The sequence below is a fragment of the Triticum urartu genome, chromosome 5A (assembly GCF_056163025.1).
Source record: "Triticum urartu cultivar PI428250 chromosome 5A, HENAU_Tu73, whole genome shotgun sequence".
Classification (NCBI taxonomy): domain Eukaryota; kingdom Viridiplantae; phylum Streptophyta; class Magnoliopsida; order Poales; family Poaceae; genus Triticum; species Triticum urartu.
Window position 1 is genome coordinate 111,262,337 of NC_141877.1, and position 17,248 is coordinate 111,279,584.

Sequence of the window (17,248 nt, forward strand, 5' to 3'; positions counted from 1 at the left end):
GGTTAATCTAGCCCAAAGGAACATCGGAACGGGAAGAATGGTTTTGCAAATGCATCAGACTATTTAGAAACTTGGGATGACTCGGACAACATAACGGTTGTAAATGCTCAAAATATTTGAGACATCCTGCAAAATGGTGGCATAACCACTTAATATCACAATATCAAGGTTCTGAGGTCAGCTATGAACACACGGAAATGGTAGGAACTGAACTGAGGCTTGAAACCATCAATCCTATATGTCTATATCATAGTAACTCGTCATCCTGATAGATAGATGAGAAGGCCTAGTTTCTTAACCCCGTAGAAAAGATGAGGGTGACTCAGATCAGAAGGACATAAGGTAAAGGAGTAAAAAGAGCCTTACATTCCCTTCCACAATCAATTCCCTTATATAACCGAAGCATTTCTAGACACAACTTCGACCAGTTTGGCTTGGTAATCCTACAGACAGTCAGGTTCTGATACCAAAGCTTTCAGGACCCCAATTCTAAGTCACACTAATCTAGCATGTAACACATCATATCACTTTGCGTCCTCATGCACGGTATCCACACATGCCACCTTACCTAGCGTGGGACCATTTGCGCCTTTTAGCTCACGTATATGATAGTGTCACTAGCATCCATATGAATGAGAACCCGGGCCGACATGACTAGTCATAAACCCAAGGTGGCACTAACTTACAGGGATATGCATACATGACCCAACAATGCATCTGTCGGTCAGCAGCGAGTGAAATCGGGCTGTAGCAAGGTAGCAGGACTCCAGTAAGCACCGCGAGGCATTTCCTCGTAGGGACAGACATAGGAGCAAAGAAGGACACATGTCGATCATCCCATGTGTTCTAGAGCAGTAGTAAGCCACCATGGCACAATGGAAGAACTAGGAGACATTTCCCCATAAGAGAGGCTACCAAGTATAAATAACTAGGTGTCGGATCCCACACATAGCAATACATGTTACACATATGCATAACATGCAAGTATGTGCTGTACAACATGGCATCACAACATAACTCAACAACTCATATAGATAAAGGCCCGGAAGAGCCACATAGCATTTATTACAAATAGGGGTCACATGACCCAACATACAGAGCATACAAACAACAAAAGCTTAACATGTCTGAGTATAGACAACTACAAATGAAAAAGGCTGAGAAGCCTCACTATCTACAACACCCTCCCAAGGGTACAAGATCGTAGCTGAGGTAACAACCTAAACGTCGAAGTCCATGCGGAAGTACTAGTGAGACTGAAGTCTCTCTGCAAAAACATAAATTAATCAAACATGAGTACAAAAGTACCCAGCAAGACTTACATCAGAACTAGCTACATATGCATCAGTGTCAACAAAGGGGTGGTGGGGTATAACTGCAGTAGGCCAGCTTTGACTCAGTGGCTATCATGTACTACGACTCCAAGTAACTCTTTTGAGGTGGCGCACACGAGTCCACATATTCACCATATCAATACACCACTATGGATCCGCTCCCGTCTCCCTACGAGTAGGCCATCCATAGCACTCACGCTTATCTTGGGCATTTTAGGGTATCCACTTCCACTTGTCTATGAACTGCATAAGCAACACAGTAGTCCATTACTGTAGACGCGGCTATTCGAATAGATCATATTTAACCCTGCAGGGGTGTACTTCTTCACACATGCTTTCACCACTTACCGCCATTTAGACGACATGTACTCGGCAACCTTCAAGCGGAAGCCCAGTGAGGGTGTCGGCCACGACCTGACTAACCACACAAGTCTGTAGTCTAGGTTTATCGCCTATTCGGGTTCGATCCGCAAGGAGATCCGGCCGGGGTTTCCACTACGGCCCCAAATGATGTGTGCAGGGTTCCCGAGTCACCAAACGGGTGAATCGGTACACCGAGCCACTTGCCTACCGCATCATAGCCCACCCCTAGGGTCACTGCTGCGCACGGCCTCCAACATACTACAAACACCAGAAACTACTTGCAACTCCTGGACAAAGATCAAGGCAGTCAATAAGTCGAGAGGGGCACTTAAGCATTCCAATGCGTTGTAGTAATTGTCTTGGATCACAAACATAGAACTCAGTTCCTGAGGATGGTTTCAATGAGACAGCGCACCATATACTTCTACATGGCCTCTCATCGCTACCTTTACCAAATCGTGTTCACACACTTAGCTCTCAACAGTAGGACATGTTCATCTCCATCCCAATTCATCCCAGATGATTCAGACCTGACACAACTCTAATCATAGCAGTCATAACAAGAAAGCATGAATGAGTAGGCACATCATGGCTCAAACAACTCCAACTCATGCAAGTGGGTTTCAACTATTTACTGTGGCAAAGACAGGTCATGCAGAGGAAAGGGGTTCAACTACCGCAGCATGTAACAGTTGAATCGTTGTTGCCCTAATGCAGTAAATGAGAGCAAGAGCGAGAGATTGGGATTATATCAAATTTCTCAAAGGGGGTTTGCTTGCCTGGCACTTCTGAAGATAGTATAGCTCTTCATCGGTGTCAACAATCACAATGTCGGAACAACGTCCACTAAGAGGGAACAACACCGGCAAACAGAGAAGGAACAATCAATCCAATGCAACAATATGATGCATGGAGGTGACATGGAAATATGTTGTGATTTGAGCTAATGCCACTAGCAACATAATTAAAATGAAGTTGGTTTGAACCAAAGGTTCAAATTCAAACTCCATATGTGATTATTTAAATGCCAATTATGCAAATTTTCATATAAAGCAATCTTAGGTTGTTCAAACATGCATGAAAATGCAATAAACATATTCTTTGGATTTTTTTGATAATTTTTTATATATAAATTATTTCATTCTGAGCTATGGTTTATTTTCCATGATTTTTAGAAGTTTTAAACATTTTCTGAAATTTCCAATTTATTTAGAAATATGAAAATTCCATTAAATGTATTTATGACGTCATCATTGCGTTAGGGTGACGCCAGCAGGTCAACACGGCCAAATCTGACGTGTGGGACCCACATGTCATTGAGACAGTGACAAACTCTGGTTTAACCCCTCGTTGACTCAGCTCTGGTCCATCTTGGACCCTGTTGTCAGCGTATGTGAGGGGGTTAATTAGTGCTAATAGTGGAGTTAACCGGCGGCACTAATCTGGCGCAGCGGCGATCGCCGGCCGGACATTTCCGGCCATGGCTGGATGCACGGCTGGGCACGTTGGAACGCCCGCAGCGCGGCGCATCCAACGGTGGCGTCGGCACGTGCTGGGGTGGGCTGAAGCGGTGGCGGCAGCAAGCTCAAGCGGCAGAGGGGCTGGGTGATGTGCGGCGTTGTGGCTAGAGATCATGGGTGAGGGATCTGAGCAAGGTAGAGACCAAGGGAGGCACTCTAGAGCACACTTGTTGCACGAGGGCAACGAGCGGAGCACGGGGAGCGCGTGGGCTGCGGCCATGGCGGAGCAAAGCTTCGGTCGGAGGTGGTACCCTGGCTAGGGAACGTGGAGAGGTCGGGGAAGAGGGGTAGTAGACGGCGGAGCTCACAATGATCACGAGGAGGGGCTCGGCTTGCTCGTGGATGACCTAGGGCAGACGAGTCGACCGGCGGCATCTCGGATGCCCGAGGTTGAAGAAGACGGCAAGGGTGGCGTCGCAGTGCGTCCCGGCTTGCGTACGTCAGCGGAGAGATTCAGAGCGTCGAGGCGGACCACGTGGGCATGGTGGGGCGTCGATTTGTTGGCTGTGGGTGCGCCAACGGCGAGTGGCGGCGACGGGTTTGTTCGGTGGTGCCGTGCGAAGAGAGCAGAGGAGGGGAAGGGGTCCAAGGGAGAGAGAGGAGAGGTGCAGGGGGTGCTGGGCATCTCTAGGAGAGCAGGTGGACTCATAGGGACGCTGCCAGCGCGAAGCAGGAGATGGAAGGCTCGGGTGCGCGCGCGGACACGCCTCTGCCAGTAGGCAGAGGTTGAAGACGGACGTGCCCCTGGTGTGCTGGGCCGGCTACAAGAACGGGCCAGGTGGGCAGTGCCACGTAGGCTTCGTCTCTCTCTCTCTCTCTCTCTTTCTATTAAGTTTCTGTTTTTCTATTTCTGTCTTTGTTTTGGCTTTGTTAAAAATACCATAGGACTTCTAAAAATCCTAAAAATATTGTGGGCACTATTTGAATTATTTCCAGCAACCCTCATTTAGTTTCAGAATTATTTTAGCATCTAAACTATTTATAGCATTTAAATGCCCAAATTCAAATACTTAATATTTAATTTAGAAATCCAAAATGGCCTAGAAATAAGTGCATCATTTTTGTCAGAGGTTTTCACCTTTATCAAAAAAACATGAACTTTTCTAAAGGGCATTTTGGGTTCATTGAATAGATTTAAACATGAACCTTCTTGAAAATATTAACTTCTAGGGTTTCAACATGCCAAATTCAAATTCATTTGAATTTAAACATGATGACATGATGATCCTGCATTGACAAGCAAGGGCTAATGCTAGGGTTGTGATAGGTGTAGGTGTCGCAAGTTTACTCAAAACAGAAGGAGAATCAAGTGCAGAGCTAGATGGCAGTTCCTTACCTCCCCTTGTAGTCGAGGGAAAAATCTTGGTTCTTTCATCTTTCAAATTTCTCATAGTGATCAACAGATATAAATCCCATGTGACTCTGAGAATAGAGCTATGCTCCCCGACAACGGTGCAAGAAAAAGTTCTTGATAACCCACAAGTATAGGGGATCGCAACAGTTTTCAAGGGTATAGTATTCAACCCAAATTTATTGATTCGACACAAGGGAGCCAAAGAATATTCTCAAGTATTAGCAGCTGAGTTGTCAATTCAACCACACCTGAAAGACTTAATATCTGCAGCAAAGTATTTAGTAGCAAAGTAATATAGAAGTAACGGTAACAGTGGCAAAAGTAACAGTAGAATTTTGTAGCAATCGTAACAGTGGCAGCAGAAAAGTAACGGAGCAAAGATCAATATGAAACGAGATCATAGGCAATGGATCAATGATGGATAATTATGTCGGATGGCATCCATCATGCAACAGTTATAACATAGGGTGACACAGAACTAGCTCCAATTCATCAATATAATGTAGGCATGTATTCTGAATATAGTCATACATGCTTATGGAAAAGAACTTGCATGACATCTTTTGTCCTACCCTCCCGTGGCAACGGGGTCCTAATGGAAACTAAGGGATATTAAGGCCTCCTTTTAATAGAGGACCGGACCAAAGCATTAGCACTTAGTGAATACATGAAGTCCTCAAACTACGGTCATCACCTGGAAGTGTCCCGACTATTGTCACTCCGGGGTTGCCGGATCATAACACGTAGTAGGTGACTATAAGCTGCAAGATAGGATCAAGAGCACAAATATATTCATGAAAACATAATAGGTTCAGATCTGAAATCATGGAACTCGGGCCCTGGTGACAAGCATTAAGCATAGCAAAGTCATAGAAACATGAATCTTAGAACATACTGGATACTAGGGATCAAATCCTAACAAAACTAACTCGATTACATGGGAAATCTCATCCAACCCATCACCGTCCAGCAAGCCTACAATGGAATTACTCACGCACGGCAGTGAGCATCATGGAATTGGTGATGGAGGATGGTTGATGATGACGATGGTGATGGTGACGATTTCCCCTCTCTGAAGCCCAAAACGGAGTCCAGATCAGCCCTCCATATCGTAAAAGGCGATGAATCCTTCTCTCTGATTTTTTTTCCTCCCCGAACGTGAATATATGGAGTTGGTGTTGAGGTCGGTGGAGGTCCAGAGGGCCCATAAGGACAGAGGGCGCACCCAGGGGGTGGGTGCGCCCCCACCCTTGTGGACAGGGTGTGGGCCCCTGCGGTTGATTCTTTCGCCAATATTTTTTATTTATTACAAAACTGATCTCCATGAAGTTTCAGGACATTCCGAGAACTTTATTTCTGCACAAAAATAACACCATGGCAATTCTGCTGAAAACAACGTCAGTCAGGGTTAGTTCCATTCAAATCATGCAAATTAGAGTCTGATACGTCTCCAACGTATCTATAAATTTTGATTGTTCCATGCTGTTATATTATCATTCTTGGATGTTTTACAATCTTTTTATATCATTTTTTGGTACTAACCTATTGACATACTGCCCAGTGCCAGTTGTTGTTTTCTGCTTGTTTTTTACATCGCAGGAAATCAATATCAAATGGAGTCCAAATGCAGCGAACTTTTTGTAGTATTTTTATGGACCAGAAGACACCCAATGGGCCGGAGAAGCACCTTGGGTTTGCCCCGAGGGGGGGCACAACCCACCAGGGCGCACCTGGGCCTCCAGGCGCGCCCAGGTGGGTTGTGCCCACCTCGGTGGCCTCCCGCGCCACCTCTTTGCTCTATAAATACCCCAATATTCCAGAAACCCTAGAGGAGTCGACGAAAATCAATTCCAGTTGCCGCAAGTTCCAGAACCACCAGATCCAATCTAGACACCATCACAGAGGGGTTCATCATGTCCATTGGTGCCTCTCCGATGATGCGTGAGTAGTCTTTTGTAGACCTCCGGTGTAACATCCTGGTTTTTGCCCTCTTTCTCTTTCTGGATTTCATTGCCATTTGATTTGAATTTGGGGTTTTGAATCAACTCACTTGGTCTTAATCACTTGGGCATGTCCTTGATTTTCACCCAAGTGACTCACCTCTCTCTCAAACACATCATTTCCTCTCTGATATATCCCAAAATGGCCATAGGAATATTTTTCATATATGAAAAATATTCAATTTCTTCCCTGAAAATCACTTCAGTCACTTATGCTCCAAAGCAACCCTCATTTTTCTTTCCCACAAAACTCTGAGAAAATTCCTGAATATTCTTTGGACCTTGGCACACCCTCCCATGCAAAAATATTTCATAGTTATTTGGAATATTTTTGCTACAAAAAATCTTTTATGTTCTGGCCAGAAAACGCGGTTTCTACAGGAAGTGCATTTGTCCTTTATCCAATGAAGCAAAAAATTTAGGGCTTCATTACCCTCCTAAGAAAACCCTAGCCCCCAAAGATTAGCCCTAAACTCCTTCTAGATCTCTCTCAGTTAACCTCACAAGTTTCTATCCAGAAACTTGCCAGGAAGATACACTCGCACACAGTCCACCTGTGATCAACTCAAGACCTTGGATCAATTCAAACCATCATGGACTACATGCCAGACATGAAATTAATGCACGGAGTGGCAAGATGCCAAAGTTCATGTGGTGACCACGTGTGTGCATGATGCCAGGATGCTTGTTGACGCGCTCTGGACGCCGTCGATGGCTCTATTTCGCTCGTGCTCACTTCCCCGCTTGCCGCAGCTTGACAAACCATGCCACCATCACCGTCTCGACGCCCTTAACTCCCACAAGCAGTCGCCGACGCCGGAGCTCGCCGCAGCGAGCACAGGAATGACGCGGCCAAGTGTACAGTGCGCCCGTACCCACTGTGCTCATCGCCACCCGAGCCATGTGCTCGTCTCCTCCCTCCCACAGTGGTTGTGTTAGCCACGGCCTCTTCTCCCCTCCCACTGGCACCTCTCGTCACTGGGCGCCGTCTCTAGGGAACTCCGGTGGAGCCCCGAGCCACCTCTTCCCTTGCCTATAAATACGCCCCCCGGCCTCCCCGAGCACCTCAACCCACTCACACAAACACCACGACGCCGTAGATAGCCGTAGCCTGGCCGGGCAGGCCTCTAGCCGCCGTTCCTGACCGGAGTTCACCGGTGATCCCCTCTGCTGCTTCCCACCTCTCCAGAGCCGCTCGAGCTCGACCGACTTCTCCGGCGTCCCTTTGGTGAACCACTGGTGCGCGCTAGTGCTGTTGAAGCTGCTGGACCAGCCCTGCCTCATCGGAATCACCATCTTCAACAAGCTCCCTTCGCTGACGCCTCTGGAGAAGACCACCGCGACCCACTCCATCCAACCCTAGCCACATTTCGGGTACGTACAGTCTCTCCGTAGTCTTGCACATCCATTCCCCCCTCCACGACTGAGGGAGTCCTGGATTATGGGGTCCTCGGGTATCCGCGCTATGTGATGTGGGCCGGACAGATGGGCCGTGAAGATACAAGATAGAAGGCCTTCCCTCGTGTTCGGATGGGACTCTCCTTTGTGTGGAAGGAAAGCTTGGCGTGCAGATATGAATATTCCTTTCTCTGTAAACCGACTCTTTACAACCCTAGCCGCCTCCGGTGTCTATATAAACCAAAGGGTTTTAGTCCATAGGGACAGTCATAATCATACAGGCTAGACAATTAGGGTTTAGCCATTACGATCTCATGGTAGATAAACTCTTGTAACCCCTATATTCATCAAAATCAATCAAGCAGGACGTAGGGTATTACCTCCATCAAGAGGGCCCGAACCTGGGTAAACATCGTGTCCCTGTCTCCTGTTACCATCGATCCTTGGACACACAGTTCGGGACCCCCTACCCGAGATCTGCCGGTTTTGACACTGATAACGGCAGCGGCTGACCTCTCCTCGCCGGGAAATCGCCGGCGACACGCCGCCCCCCTTGTTTCTCTCTCTCTCTATCTCTCTCTCTCTCTCTAAACCTGACCGCGGGGGCCCACTGTCAGCCACTCAGCTGCGGCCAAAGCGGTCTGAGTGGTGGAGCCCCGCAGGATTACGCCTTCGACGTCACCCCATGCTTTTCTTTTTATTTGAATTTAATTCAAATATTGACCAGAAACTTTGACCAGCCTTAACTTTTAAATCATAAGTCCAAATGAATTGATTCTTTTTGCATTGTGTTTGTGTTGAAAAACTCTAGCAGCACACAAAATTTGAGATTTTTCTCTGCTGCCTAGAATTTCTAGTGAATTTCAGAAGTGTTCTTGATATTTTCTTTTTGCTGTTTTATTTATTTTCAGAAGGAGAAGCTTGCCCAGAGGAGAACAGGAGGAGTGTGACCCTCCTCTGTGCTAAGGCAAGCCACACAAATATTTGCATGGTGTCATTTCAATATTTATGGTTTTCCAAGTTGAATATGAGTTATTTCATGCATTTAATTATTTAATGAATATTTCTTATGTTAGTTTACTTTGTCATGCTTGATGTGCTTAGTTTACAGTAGTGTTTGAATGCATGGACTAGTATGAGGTAGTAGAAGTATTTTGGTAGTATGACTATGATTTGTTATGATTGGTATTGTTTTCATATGTGAGGTATTGATTTTAATATGTTAATGGCCTAACTAAAAATAATGAGATTTAAATCCAGTTAAGTTGAAACTAGTGAGTTAAAATGATTAGTAGTGCAAGTAGAGTGATTCTATGATGTTGATCCGTTCACTTCAGTGCTATGTGGATATAGTGCATGTGAGATAGTTGCATGTTCATGGCATACTATGACTCGAGTTATTTTGTTTCAAGTTCCTGATGATAATTCAACTTGAACATAATGTTGATCGGGTCATTGTGCCACTGAATCAAGCTTTCCCAGTGCAACCACATTTGCCTTTATGGGAAGTCCTTTATTCGGTCTGTTGTCATGCCTCTGGTCGGTGCCTCCAACGAGGGAAGGTTATGGGCATGCGGTACATATTGTTAAATAATGATCGAGGCCCCTTCTTGTTCATTAAATAATGTACATATTGTTCAGTCGCACCGTGTGTGCCGCTTGGCCTCGCTACTTGATGTAATATCGAACCTATGTTTCTGCTAGCATCAATAAAGCGGTTGTATTCTATACCAAGTTGTTGCGTGTTGCTAGAAGACATGATCTCTAGGCTGGCAATGCAAGGTAAACCAGTTTCTCTTAGCCGGGGTGCCACATTCGGGTCCGTAGTTAGTAGCTAGAAGGTTTCCTCTCTGTCTCTCTCTCTCTTTTGATTCTCAATACAATGGTCTCTTCGAGATCTATATGATGTAACTCTTTTTGTGGTGTGTTTGTTGGGATCCGATGAACTTTGAGTTTATGATCAGATCTATCTTTTTATCCTTGAAAGTTATTTGAGTCTTCTTTGATCTCTTATATGCATGATTGCTTACAACCTCATATTTCTTCTCCGATATTTGAGTTTTGTTTGGCCAACTTGATCTATTTATCTTGCAGTGGGAAGAGGTGCTTCGTGATGTGTTCGATCTTATGGTGCTTGATCCCAGTGACAGAAGGGTAACCGACACGTATGTATCATTGCCATTAAGGATAACAAGGTGGGGTCTATTTCTACATAAATAGATCTTGTCTACATCATGTCATCATTCTTATTGCATTACTCCATTTCTCGATGAACTTAATACACTAGATGCATGCTGGATAGTGGTCGATGTGTGGAGTAATACTAGTAGATGCATGCAGGAGTCGGTCTACTAATCTTGGACATGATTCCTATATAGTGATCATTTCCTGGATATCGTCATGGTTATTTTAAGTTCTATCAATTGCCCAACAGTAATTTGTTTACCCATCGTTTGCTATTTTTCTCGAGAGAGGCCACTAGTGAGACCTACGGCCCCAGGTCTCTTGTTTATTATATTTGCCTTCGCGATCTATTTTTATTTGCTTTTCTTTTCAGATCTATTAAACCAGAAATACAAAAATACCTTGTTGCACTTTATTTTATTTGGCGATCTATCCATCAATTTATTACAACTTTCTCACGTCCACTTGCCAATTTCTGGCGCCATTGTCCGAAAGGGATTGACAACCCCTTTAATACGTCGGGTTGCGAGTATTTGTTATTGGTGTGAAGGTGTCGTTCATGTAGTGTTACGTGGTTCTCCTATGGTTCGATAACCTTGGTCTCGTCACTAAGGGAAATACCTACCGTTGATGCGCTCCATCATCTCTTCCTCTTTGGGGAAATACCGACGTAGTTCAAGCAAACATCAGAGTCCAAAACATGGGCAATAGAGTTTGGAAAAGTAGATACGATGGAGACGTATCGCTAGCTCTTCTTCCTCCTCCCACCAAACACCTCTAGGAGCGCCTTATAACCTCTCTGTGTGATCCATCTAGTAGATCCAGCAGGACTAGGGGTTTTACCTCCCCCGGAAGGCCCCAGACTTGGGTACATCACGAGTCCCTCTCCACTTGTCCCTGATCTCGCCTCTGGAACCCTCTAACGTTCTTCGGCCCCAACCATGTTCGATAAGCCTACCCATGGAATCTGATGTGAGCACACCATGATAGTTGGCGCCCACCGTGGGACCGTCCATGGCGTCGGCCGTAGTTTTGTTCCGGACGAGACCATTCACTCCCACTGACGAGTGCATCACGCATGGTTTGTTCAGCACGCCTGACGTGGTTGATGGCACCGGCTCCACCGTGACGCTTGGCGTCGCTAGCCTAGCCGACGGCACCATCATCCCCTTCGGTTGCTTTTGATCTAGTTGGATTCTTCGATATTTCAAATGACACCAAAGTAATCATGTCACCAGGCTACGAAGTGAATTCTTCGATATTTAGCTCACATACTAAAAGTGCATTATATCGACTAGAGGGGGTGAATAGGTGATTTTTTATGAATTCGTCACTGAGAAATTTCAGGGTGAGGAAATTCCTTAGCAACGAACTACTAAGCAGTGGAATAAGTACTGAGATGCAAGCATAACAGAGTGGTAGCACAGTCATCGTGATGAAATGAAAACAAGCATAGAGTACAAGTAGCGTAAACACAGGATAAGCGGGCTGAAGACAAAGTGACTGACGAAGTAGGATTGAGGTAATTGAGAAAGTCTTCAGTCAAAGTCTTCAAATACTAACGATTAAGCACACAACACAATAATGAGGAAATGGAAGGGTTGAGGAAATAGAACCAGTTAGCTTGGTGAAGACAATGATTTGGTAGACCAGTTCCAACTGTTGTGACAGTCGTACGTCTGGTTGGAGCAGCTAGGTATTTAAACCTGAGGACACACGGTCCCAGACACATAGTCCTCATTGTATTCTCCTTGAGCTAAGGTCACATAGACGTCGCCCAATCACTCATGGTAAGTCCTCAGGTGACTTCCAAACCTTCACAAACTCGGCCACTCGGTGATCCACAATTTCCTCTTGGATGCTCTAGACCATGACGCCTAACCGTCTAGAAGATGCACAGTCTTCAAAGGTAACAAGCATCGGATCCACACAGGAACAATCTCTTCAGTGATTCTCAATCACTTTGAGTTTGTAGGTGTTTGGTTTGGGGTTTTGGGGTTTTCCTCACTTGATGATTTTCGCTCAAAGTCCTCGGAGGATGGGATGCTCTCAATGACAAGTGCCAGTTTCTCGCGGAGCAGCCAACCAGCTAGTGGTTGTAGGGGGGCGGCTATTTATAGCCTAGGGAGTAGCCCGACATGATAAGACATAAATGCCCTTCAATGATATGACTGTTAGGTGGGTAGATATTTTGGGACAGCTGGCGCATAGCACAACAACGGTCGGAAATTTGACTGTCAAATTCCTCAGGGCTATCATGTTCCTCACTTGTAGGCAATCTGCACTGACAAATTCCTAACTCCTCAGTCAGAACAAATTCCTCAGAGAACAGAAGATCTCCGTCTCTGTCACTGAAGAAATTGACTGAACTTTATGAGATTTCCAATGGCTTCACTCTAAGGGATTGGTAGGTGTAGGATTTTGAGATGAGCATCACTTGGAAACTTTTCCTTAGTTTTTCCTCGACCCCTTTAATAGTACAGTGTTTCCTATGACTCAATAAAGAGAAAATGAAAGTACGAAAACAAAAGTCTTCACGCTTCATATTCCTCGCGTGAATATCAAGTCTTCACGATCACACCAATTTCTTCACTTTCAAAGTCTTCAGAAAACCAAAGTCTTCAATTGAAGACATTCATTTTTAGAGGTCGACTTTCTCTTTAAATATCAAACTCCTCATAGACTTATAGACATGTGTACACTCACAAACACATTAGTCCCTTAACCTATAAGTCTTCAATGCACCAAAATCACTAAGGGGCACTAGATGCACTTACAATCTCCCCCTTTTTGGTGATTGATGACAATATAGGTTAAGTTTTCAACGGGGATAAACGTATGAAGTGTAAATACTGATATTGAGGAATTTGATTGCAAGATATAGAATAACTCCCCCTGTAGATGTGCATATGTGAGGAATTTGCTTTTGAGAAGCAATGCACATTAAAGAGTAGAATCATGGAGATCTCCCCCTATATCTTGTAATTCATACACGCATTTAACATATGATATGAAGAATTTGAAATGCATGATGAAATATGGTGACTAATGTAATTCATCATGTGTGCTTTAACATATATGAGGAAATAGCATGCAGAAGAACATAGCGGAAGTATCAGACCACCATTGGAGTTAAGATTACAACTCGATCCAACAAAGTTTTCAAAAGAAGGAGAGTTGTAACTCAGCCAAAAATGCCCATATAGATAGACCCTCTTGAAGACTAACTAAAATTTCTCCCCCTTTGTCATCGAATGATCAAAAGGGACGAAAAGTGAGGACTAACGCCCCTGAAGAATATCATCACAAAGTTGATGGAGGAGTGCCAGTGTTGTTGGGGTCGTCCGTTGGAGTAGGGCCTACCGCAGTGTCGTTGAAGTCTTCATTTTCATCAGTCTCACGCGATGAAGAATAAGAGCTGGCCACAAGCTGAGGAACTTTGACCTTCTTGAATTTCTTCGAAGGTGGCTGAGACCAGTCAAAGTCCTGCTTGAAGCCCATCTGCTTAAGATCTTCTTCACCGTAGAGATGAGACAGAACAGCCCGGGTGCGATAAAATACTTCATGCAGATAGTAATGGTTCTTCTTCATAGAGTTCTACGTAATTGTCATGTTCTGAAGACGTGAACCAAACTGTCGTTTGACCCATTTGTGGTTGCGATCGACCTTTTGGTGAAGACTAAGGAGAAGCTCACGATCAGTCAGCACCCTGGGAGTAGTGGCTTGAGGATTTTTCTTGAAAGCATTTGCGGCAGAGTCATGCATGGCAGAGTCATCATTGGTGGAATATGAGGCAGCTTTGCGAAACTGTCCATCCAATGTATGAATGCCTTCATCTATAATAGTAGCCTTGCCCTTCTCATCAGATGAGGAAATAGGTCATTTGAAGACTTCAATGGGGGGAAAATAGCTGACATGATTTTGGAAACCAGCCTTGTAGTTGATTGAAGACCTTAATCTGATGAATCTCATAATCCAAGGAGTGTAAGGCTTCAACTCAAAAGGCGATAGAGCAACATTGGCCAAAGTACTCATGAAGAAATCATGGTAGTTGATAGGCACACCATGTATGATGTTGAAAAGCAGATTCTTCATGATGCCAATGACCTCTTCTTCATTAGAGTCGTGGCCTTTGATTGGACTGAGGGTCTTGGTCAAAATTATGTAGACAGTCTTTGGCACATAGAGCAATTCCTTCACGAGGAATTTGGTTCTTGGGGCTTGACCAGGCTTCAGAGGCTTCATCAGCACTTGCATGTAATGATCAGATAGCTCAGGTTCACGATAGATGAGCCGCACACCTTCAAGGGGAGGACTGACTGGCAGGGCATGAAGTAATTTAGAGGCCGGTGCTTTAAAGTGAGTGTTTTCAGTCATCCAGTCCAACACCCAAGAGTTCACATCTTCAGCGTTGCCGGTGATGTGCAACGTAGCGTAGAACTCAAGAATTAGCTCTTCATTCCAGTCAATGATGTCGGTGCAGAAGTTGAGTAGCCCAGGGTCATGAAGAACACTGAGGACTAGGGTGGAGCAAGGCAGCGACTCCATATCAACATGAGTAATATGCTCATGGTCGAAGATCTTGTCTTTGCCCAAAAGCAGAGAAGAATAGAAATTCATCTAACTTGTTGTCCAAAAATGCTTCCTTCGAAGATGACCAGAGTCATAAGGGGTGTAATCAGTGAAGAATACATGCTCATGAAAGAAGTCATCGGCTTTGAACTTCTGTTTCTTTGAGAATGGATTCTTCAGCTTGGGCTGAGGAGTATCAGTCAATGTCTGCACAGCCTCAGGAATCACAGTCTCAGGAGCCGCAGGATGAGGAATTTTAGTAGCAATATCTTCAGTGGCAACTTGGGTCTCCATTTCTTCAGCAGTATGAGCATTAGCACTAGTGGCAGGATTTTCTTCAGGAATGGTGAGTAGTGAAGCTTGAGGTCCATCAGACCCTGTATGAATTTCTTCAGTCTGAACTGGGGACTGAGGAATTTGTTGCGGAGGAGTGAATAGTGGTGAATTGGGGTGGTGAATTTCCCAGTAGTCATCATTTAGAATGGGAGTGGAGCACCCAATGTCCACATCTTCATCTTCTTCAACAATTTCCTCGACGCCTGCCTCTTCAGCTGTGAACTGAGGCATGGGCGATGATACCAATGGAGTAGATGCAATATTGTCCACATCAATTTCCTCATCCAACTGCTCTGATGAAGCAGTAGAAGGATTTGATCCACTATGGATTTCATAATCCTCACCAAAGGGAACTATCACCTTTGATGGCATGCTTGAGACTGGAACAACATCTATTGGATTTTCAAAAGAGCTCGTCAAAGTCTTCACTTTCTTTGGTGCTGGAGACTATGAGATGGTGGATGCTTTCCTTTTTTTCACTGTTTCTCGCTTCGCATCTTTTGTTTTCTTCGCTTCTGATGTAGAAGGAAGAACAAGACTTGGCGTTGGTGCAGGAGGAGCAGATGAAATTGGTTCATTTACCTCAGGTGCAACTGATGAAGTTTCCCTGGCTTGTTCAGTGTCTTCAGGCGCAGCGACAGATGCTTCAGCTGGCCTGGCTTGTTCTTCAGGCACAACACTAGTGGTTGCCCTGGCAATTTCATCAGCGGTTGGAATAGCTTCATCAGCCCTAGCACTTTCATTTTCATCAGCAGCCTGATTTTCATCAGCGGTGTTGGCATGTTCTTCAGTAGGCTGAGTAGATGCTTCAGCCTGAGGATATTCATGTTGCGTTGGGGCTACAACATTGGAGGTGAATCCCTTCGCCATGTTGATAAATCTGACCTTGGCTCCCAGCCAATCTGCACGGTAGACGTCAAATTCATCACTGAGTGCCTTGATCTCAGCTTTCGCAGTCACAAGTTCATCAGTTGTCATCTTGACAACATTTTTCTTCAGAAAATGCTCTTTCTTTTACTGGGCCTTCTTGAGCTTCATAGCCTTCTCAAATTTCCATTTTTCTTCGCCTATGAAGGCGGTCAGAATGTGACTTTGGCCACGAGTGAGCTTGAAGTCGGGCATAGGTGTGTTTGGGTCCTTGTGCCAAAGATCAATAAAATCAAGGATCAGCTTGGGATCCAACAGAAGAGGCACATCTATGCCTTTGGCTCTAGCGGCCCTCTGTTGTCTATCTCTGATGATTTCAGTCAGTTCTTCATCATCAGCCTTGTCTTCACTGGACGGCACTTGAAAGACAACCTGCTTCTTGTGAGTACTTGGTCTAGAGCCTCGTCCAGCAGTAGCCTTGGTCTTCAGCAAGGTTGGGCCTGTTGAGGATTGCGGAGGAGCTGAAGAACTTGCAGAGGCTCCTGAGGCAATTGATATGCATGTGGTCCTTTGGCAAGTGGCGAGATGCACAGGTGCCGAGGACTTTGGCGGAGCAACTGAGGGCTTTGCAACAGGAGGAACTGGAGCATCTTGAGGAATTTTCCTTGAGGGCATATATGAGCTGGGCCGTGAGGGCATTGCTAAGGAACTTGATGGTTTGCGAGCTGGCTTCTTGGCCATAGCCTTCCTGGGCTTGTTAGCAGAGGCCTCAGCAGCGGCAGCAGCAGAGTCTTCGTTGAATTTCCTCACTGCTTCCTTAGCCATTTTGGCCAGTTTTGCTTGCCGTTTGGCCCATTCATCAGGATAGTCCTCACCGCGCTTGAGGCTAGTGGGGTCAGCTTCTTGGCCAGGTGGCAATGGAGGTCTTGGGCAAGGAGGGCGCAGAGCGAATTTCTTCATATACTTTCGAGTGACATATCGATACTCCCTCCATTCCCGTGCCCATCTTCTCTCAATCCTCTGAATGCGCACCTTTCACTGATTTTTATTCTCCTTGCCATGTTTGGCCTCATCAGGAGTGAATTATTCATCATATATGTCATTAGGGATCTCAAACACTGTGTTGACTTCCAGTCTTTTTCCTCCCTTCTGAGGTTTCTTGCCATCTGCCATTTTCTTCAGCTAAGGATTTTGAACAATTGAGTTCTCTGAAGAGGTATGCAATTTGTCTTCGAGGAATGCTGCAAATGAGTTAAGTTGATGAGAACCTAGAGATTCAACAACAGACATGAGTACCTGTCAACAGAGTATAGGTGCAAA